The sequence below is a fragment of the Oncorhynchus clarkii genome, chromosome 24 (genome assembly GCF_045791955.1).
Source record: "Oncorhynchus clarkii lewisi isolate Uvic-CL-2024 chromosome 24, UVic_Ocla_1.0, whole genome shotgun sequence".
Taxonomy (NCBI): Eukaryota; Metazoa; Chordata; class Actinopteri; order Salmoniformes; family Salmonidae; genus Oncorhynchus; species Oncorhynchus clarkii.
Window position 1 is genome coordinate 4,428,817 of NC_092170.1, and position 10,389 is coordinate 4,439,205.

The following is a 10,389-nucleotide window of genomic DNA, read 5'->3' on the forward strand; positions in this document are numbered from 1 at the left end:
CATAGACCAGCATATGCTGCTGACTGGCGCTGGTTTTGCTGTTGACCAGCCTTTGTTGTGTTGGAGGTGACCAGTTTATGCTTGTGATGCATATGCTGGTCACCAGCGAAACCAGCATGAATGTGCTGAATTATTTCAGACAATACATTACATATATCATAAGGCCTTACTTGGAGGGTCTAATTTTTCTGTAACACAGTGGCCACATCAGGCATGTGAGTCACATTATGCTGGCTTGCAAAGTGATGTTTAATTCCTATTGGAATCCAGCCAGACTGTAGATATCCAACAGGAGCTTTTATTCACCCACAATCTGTATTCAGAATGACTGCAAGGGTTAGAAAGATTCATAAATTAGTCTACCTAAACCATCTAAACTGGAACAACAGATTGGATCGTTTTTTGGTCAATCACATCAGATTTTTTCACATCTGATCTTTTTCAGGGCTGATCTGATTGGTCAAAAGACACATTTGTGGGAAAAAAAGATCAGGGCTGCCTATCTAAACACAGACATATGTTTGAGCCAAATAAAGGCCCGGTCCTGACCGGACCAAATCTGAACCAAACATACACGTCTTTGATTGGTTCAGATTAGGTCCGGGCTGGACCAAAAATCTACGTCTGTGGACATTGAAATCAAGGCCGACTGTACCAAAAAAAAGATGGCCAAAAGACGTCGGCGTCGATCCGTGCTTAGTGGGGATGCTGGTCAGAACAGCTTGACCAGCTAGATCATGGGTATTCAACTCTGACCCTATGAGGTCTGGAGCCTGCTGCTTTTTTGTTCTACCTGGTAATTAATTGCACCCACCTGGTGTCCCAGGTCTAAATCAGTCCCTGATTAGAGGGGAACAATGAAAAAAATGCAGTGGAACTGGCTTTGCGGTCCAGAGTTGAGTTTGAGGGAGGTAGACCATGCTGGACAGGCATAGACCAGCTTGGTCACCAGCATACCAGCATGATCAGATCAGCTTGACCCGCTAGAACCAGAAATGGGCAACTCTAGTCCTTGGGGGCCGGAATGGTGTCACACTTTTGCCTCATCCCTAGTAAATGCAGCTGAATAAACTAATTGCATTCTAAACTGATAGTGATTAGTTGATTACAGATCATGATTAGTTGAGTCGGGTGTGTTCGCTGGGGCAAAAGTGGGACACCAATCAGGCTATACCTTTACTAATGCCCTCTAACCCCGACTGGTTGCTCCTCTCTTTGCTTTTCTTTTACAGTGGCTGCTTGAACACCTGTGAGTGTGCTCTGTAAACAGGCTTTTCTGAGCGGGCATTGCAGGGGCATTCTGTCTGAGCAGTACCATGTGACGACGTCATGCCTCCGTTGGCGCCCTCGTCCACACACGAATGAACGAACGCGCGCACACACACACACACACACTAACAACTCCAGGCCTTTGTCACCATATAATAATAGCCCGCTCCTATAGGCTCTTTCACATTAGCAGTGTCAGAATAACAGCCTGAAAGCAGTACAGTATGTGATGACTATGTCACACGGCACATTATATTCTACTGTGATGTACAGCGCTGTCATTCTCTACTGCCATATTGTATTATAGTGCTTTACATTAATTTACATGGATAGTACCTCTGGAGTTAGTGTCACCACTAATGTATTCGATGTGAACGCAGGTACTGTATGTATCTCTCTCAATGTAAATTTACACTGAGTGTGCAAAACATTAAAAAGACCTTCGTAATGTTGAGTTGCAACCCCCGACACTTTTGCCCTAAGATCAGCCTCAATTCGTTGCGGCATGGAGTTGACAAGGTGTCGAAAGTGTTCCATAGGGATGCTGGCACATGTTGACTCAAATGCTTCCCACAATTGGGCAAGTTGGCTGGATGTCCTTTGGGTGGTGGACCATTCTTGATACACACAGGAAACTGTTGTGTGAAAAACCCAGCAGCGTTGCAGTTCTTGACACTAACCGGTGTGCCTGGCACCTACTACCATACCCCGTTCAAAGGCCCTTAAATCGTTTGTCTTGCCTATTCACTCTCTGAATGGTGCATATTACACAATCCATGTCTCAATTCTTAAGGCTTAAAAATACTTCTTTCACCTGTCTCCTCCCCTTCGTCTACACTGAAGTTGGTTTAACAAGTGACATCAACATGGGATCATCACTTTCACCTGGTCAGTCTATGTCATGGAAAGAGTAGGTGTTCTTAATGTTTTGTACACTCAATGTATCTCAGCTATTTCAGCTAAGTCTTTTCAGTATTTCAGTTATTTATTTCCCCTCTTTCATTGTTTGACTTTTAGCTGGTGAAAATGTTGTTAAACCGTTGGAAAATATAATGACAAACGCCATAATGAAATGTATCCAAAAATAAAAATGTTTGCAGATATGAATCCACTTTGTTAATATTAAATTATCCCTGTGTTTATAAATACAACCCAGCCTCACACACACACAGTGAGTACGGCCTGCCCCGGTGAGGGATTGAAGGTGAGGTCTCAGCTGCGCTGCACTCACCGTCTCTATTCTTATCATACTGACGCCACGTACAGCATCAACACGCACTCGCCGCCTCCTCCACTACGTTCCCTCGCTCCCTCCCTCCTTTGCTCCATTCCTCCCTCCCTCGCGCTTTCTCTAGTAACTCTGTCTCACAATCTGCCTCCTTCTCCCTCTGGTTACCCTCCGTGCTCTGTCACACACAAACATTTATGCTCTTGTCCTTTCTCCTGATGCAGCTATTAATGGAAGCTTTGCTTCACATACAGCCTCCTGTTCATCTTTAGGTGACTAAACTCAGGTTGCCCATGGCAACAGTCCATCCACCTCAGGACAGAAGGGGGGGGGGGGGGGGGGGGGGGGGGACTACGATGACATAATACACATGTACCAGGATGGGGCACTCCTCTCTGTGTCTCTTTTCACGACAAAACAAATACAACACACAACATACTCACACACTCTAGGGGCTGTATCAGTACAACCCAGCAAGATATCATTACAGGTATCACCCCCCCACCAACACCACCTGCTCCTTGCACCCAACCTCCCGGTGGGGTGCTGACTGTAATGCTATGACACAGGCTTGGCGTCTGTTCTTGGGATGTGCTGGTATTTCTGTGCCGTAGTGGCAGGGGAGGCTACAGGAATAGTGCTGGAGTTGTAGTGTGGGGGTGTTGGGGGGGTGCATACGGAGTCTGCCAAGCTGCAAATGTAGCCCAGGCTCACTCGCTCCCGCATAACGTGATGATCTCAGTCGTCACAGTGAGGTATTTAAAGATGTGCTTGTGTGTCGGCATGGGACACAGAGTGCATGATTTACCAGACGAGGTGATTGAGACGAGGGCTGTATTTACATTTACAATACGCCTCCTCTCTGTCTATTGTTTCTCATCGCACTGCTGCTATTTATTAGTCAGCCTGTCACCTATATCCTTGGCGGTTTACTATAAATTGTGCTGTAATAGTGACAGGTGTGCCTCAGTCACTGACTACTAATTGAAACAACAATTCATTGTGAAATGTCAAGCAGATATAACATGATCTAACAGTCAAGCATGCGGTCATAGTTGCTTTCACTTGAGTACAATTTGTGTAAATATTTTGACAGCTAGATTTGAATGAATTAGATTTGAATTAGATTCATGTATTAATCTTCATAGTCAGGATTAGCTACTTTCTATTGCATCACAAGCCAAATCAGTATTAAAACCATACTAAAGTCATATAATTCACTTCACTGGTAAATGCAACCCCGTTACAAAGGCATAGTTCACCCAAATTACATATTGGTTTCCTTACCCTGTAAGCAGTCTATGGACAAGGTAAGACAGTAATCCATCCTTTGCTTTTTTCAGCCGGCCATTGTCTCCAGGGAGCATTTAGGCCACAAAATTGCTCGCTTAAACTTTTGTGGCCCAAAACCGATGCAAGTCATTGTCCTAAATATTAGCATATGAACATCTGTTTTTCCATGTCACAATCAGTCGGTGTCTAAAAGGTAACGATGGAAGCATTCCAGGGTGCAGACACTGCAGCCTTCGAGGATTGGAGTCAGGTTTCCCTGCTCAGAAGTGACTCCACTGTCGTGTTAGGTGAACGATACTAGGTCATTCCTGTGCTGCGATATGATTTCCATGCCCTGGTTTGCATGGATAGGTCGGCCCAGTGAATAGGTTGGCGCAGAAGGCAGAAGGCAGAGGAGATGTGGCAGACGAGGAATGGGGGAAGTGAGAGGTGAGGATCAGAGGTGGGGGGGGGGGTGTATGTGCAGAGTTGTAAGAGTGGATAAGAGGGGTGAGTCATAAAGGAGGTTGGGTGAGGAGTATAATGCAAAGCCAGTGTGTGGGTGAGGAGCGGATGGGAGTGTGTGGGTGAGGAGCAGAGGGGAGTGTGTGGGTAAGAGGGGTGAGGAGCAGAGAGGAGTGTGTAGGTGAGATGGGTGAGGAGGAGAGGGGAGTGTGTGTGAGTTGTGGGGAGCAGAGGGGAGTGTGTGGGTTGGGATGGGTAATGACACAGAGATGGGGTGAGGGGGATAATGATGGGAGCACATGCAGAACTCTGTCTTCACATATGTCGTGTGACATCATTCCTACCCCTTGCCTCTGTCTCTTCCATCCAATCTTATTTGATCTCTCTTTCCAATGTATCTCTACATTTGTATTTTATTTTTTCTTCCCCTCTCTCTCCCACTCACTCCCTATCTCCCTCCCTGTTACGTGCCTTAAAAAATTGGGCATCCCTTATATAAGAAGGGAAGGAGATAGGGGAATATGGAGGGCAAGAGATAGGTTGAAAATAGATGGACAAAGAGACACGGTGAGCGAGAGAAAAGTGAGTGGGGGGGAATAATCATGACATTCGACCCTCTCCTCCTCCCTCTGCCTCCCTGAATGGCAGTTGGCCTGTTGAAAGTAGTCTAGGTTTGACGTGCTGTCTGAGTCACGGAGAGCTGCGGAATACGAAAACCCACTAATTGCATTTAACTTTGGGTACCCAACTCCCATGCAGTGCATGCTACAATAGAACAAGCCATGCTAATTTCTGCTGCTGACGGCTAAGGATTCACTCAAACAAAAACAAAAAGCAATTGAAAAAGGAACAATTACGCAGTCCACAATCAGAGACACAGGAATGTATTGGCAGGCATCCCGTCTATATTTGTTGTGCGTGGTCATACAAGAAAAGGGGGATTAGAAATTATGCCAACAATTAAATTGAACCTACAATCTATCTGCAATAGGTCATATTGTTTTTGTGCATCTCTGAGCGATGTTCAGTCAATTCCCGGGGTCATTCTATGCAAAACACACCGAATAGTGCAGATACACATGAAAACAGGTCATTGATAGAACACTGCTCAGAGAGATGCACAAAAACAATATAACATTCAAAATAGGTGAATCTTTGCATTAACACCTGTCTCACTCCAGCCCTGAGTTCATTGCTATCTACCACAAGTCAGTAAGAGTTATTGACCCTGTCTGTCTGTCTGTCTGTCTGTCTGTCTGTCTGTCTGTCTGTCTGTCTGTCTGTCTGTCTGTCTGTCTGACGCAGGAGGAGAAGTGGAGGGATAGGCCTGGTTAATCAAGTTTTAGTCCTAGCCCGTGCAAATCCTCTGTTTTACACTCCCTGGTCTTTGGTCCAAGTATAACACAACCCAGACAGCTGTAGAAAGAGCAGGAGGGGGAGAGAGCGAGCAGAAGGGAGAAAGAGCGAGATGACCTAATTCTGCTCCTAGCCCTTCCAGATGTTTCCAGACACGACTGAATGTTTCACGAGATCACGCAACACAGAGGAGGGGGACAGGGGTTCCCTGTCTCCCTTCCCAAACAAACAGAGTGTAGAGACATGATACATACTTAACTGTAGTTGTGGAAGTGGGAGGTAGAGAGTAGAGACATTACTCTTTCCTGAGCTGAACAATTTCTTTGCTCAGTACATACCTCAGATAGTTGTAACATTTTAATAATAGGTCTACACTAAACAGGGGGAGTGTTCAACATAGCGGTAATATATTGTTGTTTGACATATCTAATAAAGCGACTGTAACCAGAAATAGGGGGAAGTTAAGAGGTTTTAACAAACAGAAAAAAGATAAGTCCACAGTTCCAAAAGTTTGAACGTCATTGTGAGCTCAGAGGTTTCGCTCAAGCGGCCAATGTTATTAATTTCAGATCTGCTATATTTCAGTTAATATAACAAACACAAGTCACGTTTGCTTAGACTGAGGCAATGGCCCATCTATGCTGCCAAGAAATAATTACTGGATTTGACGGACTAGGAATGGGGAGAAGGAGAGGTTATAGGGACAGACTTTCTCCCTTATATCAGCAAGAGCAGCTGTCATATATACAGCCCTAAAACTGTGTAACCAAGAGCTAACTTCATAGCAAGCAATAGCCCCATAATCTGCCTGCCTCATAGTCTTCAACTATTCTGCTGAGCTTTTGTACTTTGCCTCGCAATCTAAGTGAGTAGCTACAGATGACAGACAGAAGAGGAAACTGTTGAGAGAGCTTTGGAGACAAAGTCAGCTCTATTTCTGTGGTTAACAGGGGGAGGGGTGGGAGGAATTCTTTGGTGTGTTGGGTAGAAAGAAATTCAGGTCAAACTTCTCTCAGTGGTGAAAGCCTGTGAGAGGGTTTAGGCAACGTTGTCGGGGTGAGCAGCCAGAAGGGGTGTAAACAACACCATTCTGAAGTGGGACGGGCCTGGTTGTTGCCTGGTAACAAATATTTGGGGCAGGAAGACTGGGCAAACATGCCTCGCCCCCCAAGGAAACAGGGGCAGGCCTCACTAGCAGAGTGCGAGTTAGCAGCTTCCCGGAAATACGAAGGACAAGCAAAACAAAGCACACTCAGGCACAGGACAGATCTACTGGTTAATTTCAAATTCAGTACATCTGTAATGCAAAATGCATGAACTCAAGACACTGATGGAAAGTGTAAAACTCCCAACAGTTATGCAGGTTTATTTAGTACTCCTAATACCACTGTGGTGTATATGACTACACATTTGGCATTTAGGCTACCTGATATCATTGAGACCAATATACTGTCAAATTATAACGTTAGGAGAATACTGCTTATAGCCACAGGTCATAGTCTGATCCAAGATGTGTGTGTGCTTTAGCAAACTCCTTAGACTACTGTTGTTATGGTGCCATGAAAGAACCATACAAGATCATGGGAACGGGCTAAACGGGTCACAAGTTGCAGCCAAAAGAAAACAGGTCACACGTTGCTGCTAAATTTGGCTTGGGGGCCATTATTGGTTTGTTTGCGTATTGTCTACACCAGTCACCACATTTCCAGCACCTAAATGAGGGGGAAAGTCATGTGATTTCCTGTTTCTGTGGTGTACATATGAGAAACAACTAAGCAAAATTAGGGTATTTTCCTTATTACATCTATTTGAGATGTGTATTTGATTAAGAACAACAGTTTCGCTGAGTAGCTTACAATACAATTTCAAAACAACATTTAACCTCAGGCATTTGCTTAAGAAAATGATGAATGATAGTCAAATAAATACTATGACCTTGTGGTATTGCAGTATTCATATGGTGGATAATAATATTACCCAATAACTGGCAGTCAATGTTGTAAACTCCTTCATTTTGCACCACATAGACTTCTAGCAGATTTATGTTCTGCACTACTGTGTGAACTTCAAAGCCAACACATCTCACATCGCTCCATCAAGCAGCGGGATAAATGTTTTTATTAACAGAACTTTTGCATGAAAATGAGCATTAACAACTCGTGGATGCAGATGGAAACTGATTGTCTAACTTCCTAGGCGGAACAATACACTATTTTGCGATAATTAATTCCGACCAAACTATTTAGCCACGAGTCGCAACCAAGTGGAATCTCCTGAAAAGCAAGTTAGGATATAAGTTAGCTTGCTTGTAGCTAGGCTACTGGCTGCGCTGCTGTAGCTAGTATCTCCAAACGCTTAACAAGACTACTTAGGTAGATATATATGCATGCAAAATCACACAAGGATGAACTTGTATTTGAACGGAAATGGCAGGGCTATATCATCAACTTGAAAATACGCTGTTAAACGAGAAATTCGTGAACTTGTGGAATACATTTCAGTCAGCCATCTTATTCGTGCCTCAACAAACGCTCTACCCCTGCCCTGTCACTCAAGAACTGGTTACTGCGGAAACCGGTTGCCAAGCAACAACAACAAAAAAGACTACATTTGTAGCTACGTTTCTACGTCAGGCGTGTTGGAACGGTATCTCCAAGGCAACACAACGCTGTACTGTGTACACATGCAGCAGACTTCATCGTGGTGAGAAAGGGATAGCAAGCACATGGTCGGTCTGTAAAACCTCTCCAGTCTTGTTTTATCCGTTATATAACCTAAACAAGACTCGTTAGATTGATTATATAAACATGCTGAACACGCCTGGGTTTTTCTTGTGTGTGCCTAGCAAGCCTCAGCTTGCGGTGCAGATATGTTTACTGACAAGTGAATTGCTGTTTGCCTGATGCAGATGTTAACTGTATTCCTTAATTCAACCACCCTTTCCTTTATTAGACAGCTTAATGGTGGTAGTGGTTGTTGTCGTTTTTACAGTCGGTGCAGTTAGAATGTGAAACTTTAGGTAGTCTATTGATCTCAATAATACTGTGCCCCATTGATGTTGTAGACCTCCAGCCCTATCTTCTTGATAACTTCCCTGATTATGAACCACCATCCCCTAATATAATACAACACTTGCTGCTCTCCTGTGTAGGTAGGTAAATGTATTGTCAAAGTGGTATTGTTATGACCTCAGAGCTTCCCATGAACCATCTGTCCGGATTACTCATCGCGATTGATCACCGACAAAGTACAGAACGTTCCTTGTCGGTGACGTTGTAGTGCTGACTAATTGTTATTATCCCCACTATTCCCTGCCCTTATACACACCGATGTATGCTGCCATGACATTTTACGACATTGCAAACCTAATTATTTTTCTTGTCTATTTTAAGACCCCCCCCCCCCCCCCACCCCACACACACACACACACACACACTCACACACACACCTCCTCCCACCTGCCATATTCCCATTGGCGTCTGTACGTAGGGAGAAGTCTACAGAAAATTAATAATTTTCTGTACAATTCGACAGAGGATGTTTGCAGTGACAGCAGTGTATGGCGACGATTTCCGTCACTGCTGCCCACTGTCCGTGTCGGAACACTCTGCCTCTCAATCTGTTGACATATTTTCTGGTAAAACGTTTGGAGGCTGTTGAATAAAGAATAACCCTCGTTGTTATTCTGGGAACTTGTGTAAAAAAAAAATGACAACAGAATCATTGATCAGCGACGCCCTCTGCACATTTTACATCCCACACTCATGAATAACACGTCTATCTTGCCTACTTCATGCATGAGTGTGTAGCTACTCACAGTCCATAGATATGTTACCTGAAGATGCTCCACTTATACAAAAACATGTCGAATGGAAGTCCAAACACGCTTACTCATTGCTTAATGCGCTTATGCTCGATCTTCTCCATTTCAGTCTAAAAGACCAGCTCATAAAGAAATCTTAATGAAATCAATCAAATTACATCTTACATCAGCTGATGTCACAGAGTGCTGTACAAAAACCCAGCCTATAACCCTAAACAGCAAGCAATGCAGGTGTAGAAGCACGAAATCTGATGATCCGCCACTTAATGCTATGATAAAGAAAAATAACTGAATGTGTTCAAACGTACCAGCGCAAAAACCTGTCGAAATCCCAGCAGCAGAAGACCCAGTTATAGAACGAGGGATTCCACGGCCTCTCCAAGAAAGGGAACTCCCGAGGGCGTGTCAGTGAGAAAGTTCACTCGAGAGGATTTCCTCTCTTTGCCTGGTGGGTTTCCTTCCTCTTGTGAGCGATGTCAAAGCAAGTAATTGCGTAAGAAATCGACAATGGAATGTGCATATGTTTATAATGGCCAACCGGTCTGAATAGGCCTACTTGAATAGTGCCAGTAGGAAGTAGCCTGTCCCATTGTCTATTTTTCAATGATGTTGCTCAATAGCCTAGAAGTAATTTCAGTAATTTCCCATTTCATTGTCATTAGGTTATAGCCTACAGTATATACAAGGCTATATATTTGCTAACCTACATGCTAGATCTATATTCGTTTATATATTAATTTATCTATTTAGGCCTATGCAAATAATAATAATACGTATAGGAGGCAGACAGTGTGTACGTTATTGTTTTATTATTTATTATGTTCATTAGCGGCAGGGTAGCCTAGTGGTTAAAATGTTGGACTAGTAACCGAAAGGTTTCATGCTCAAATCCCCGCGCTGACAAGGTACAACTCTGTCGTTCTGCCCCTGAACAGGCAGTTAACCCACTGTTCCTAGGCCGTCATTGAAAATAAGA